We start from the raw sequence: 1,553 nt of genomic DNA on the forward strand, positions 1-1,553 counted from the left end.
TATTATTATTATTAAATCTTAATTGCATGTAATAAGAATACATGTGCTGAAGACAGTCTTGTTCATGGAGAATAAATATCATAAATGCAATAGTGTTGAGCAGTTAAAATAATAGTTAAAACATTGAAGCATTTCGTATGATTGTATGATTGGCACGTGTTGGTACAACATGTTACAGTTGTGCAGCAAGCCCTTGCGAAACCACAGACCCCAGAGATACAAGCCAGACTCCTCGCCCTGCAAAAGCAGCAACAGTACCAAATACAGCAGCAGCAGCAGAAGCAGCAGCAGCAGGAGCAGCAACAGAAGGAGCAGCAACAGAAGGTATGGGTGCGCCTGCTACAGACCCTCTCTAGTGAAACTATCGGTTAGAAGGATTACCTGTATGAGTGGAAGTTGATTGCCAGAGTCACTTATGCATACGAGTTACAATTATGTGTAAAAGTTTGGGATGGGGGTATCTATTAGAGTGAACAGTGTCAATAATAAAGATGATTGTTTGTAAGGGTGTGGAGGTGATATACAAGGGCATTATAAAGGAGCTGTCTGTAAGGGTGGGGTTGTTTGTAAGGGATGGGGTTTGTTTGCAAGGTAGGGGAAATTGTCTGTAAGTGTAAGGGGTGGGGTTATTTGTAAAGGGTTGGGGGTGTTCTATAGGAGGTGGGGGTTGTGAGCGTGGATTCTGCGCGACCCTGAATGAGCAGCGATGGGTGGTTGTCATGTCTACAGGGTGCGGACGCGTCTAAGGAGGAGAAGGAGGAGGAGGCGAGGAAACCCCGATACATCTCCATCCTTGACAACGTCATACGATGGAAGGCCGTCACGCAGTCACAGAAGGAGCGCAAGGCTAGGTAGGACACATCCTCGTTAAGACTCCCCACGATTAATTACCAATCACCTCGTTAAGACTCCCCATGATTAATTACCAATCACCTCGTTAAGACTCCCCCACGATTAATTATCGATCACCTCGTTAAGACTCCCACGATTAATTACCGATCACATCGTTAGAACTTCCCACGATTAATTACCGATCCTATCGTTAAGTCTCCCCCATGATTAATTATGAATCACCTCGTTGAGACCCTCCCACAATTAATTACCGATCACCTCGTTAAGACTCCACCCCACGATTAATTACCGATCACCTCGTTAAGACTCCCCTCATGATTAATTACCGATCACCTCGTTAAGACTCCTCCCACAATTAATTACGGATCACCTCGTTAAGACTCCCCACGATTAATTACCGATCACTGTCACAATGAAAGATCTCATCAATGAAATGACTTCATGTCAGAAACACATAGAGACCTGTGTGTGTGTTTGTGTGTGACTTAACTGATCATCTACTTAATACTTATCTAAACAAAGTATTAAGTAACCACACCTTCCCTCCCCGGTTACTGTTGCGGTGTCAGTTAAAGTGATTACGTCACCGTAAATAGTAAAAAATTAAAAAAATATTTCCACTTTTTCACAAAATATAAGTAATTCTGTTCACTTTTTATGGTTAAATTGCTGCATTATACTTTCTATTTTACTATATTGTT

This window comes from Priapulus caudatus, unplaced genomic scaffold (assembly GCF_000485595.1).
Source record: "Priapulus caudatus unplaced genomic scaffold, Priapulus_caudatus-5.0.1 Scaffold2270, whole genome shotgun sequence".
Lineage (NCBI taxonomy): Eukaryota > Metazoa > Priapulida > Priapulimorpha > Priapulimorphida > Priapulidae > Priapulus > Priapulus caudatus.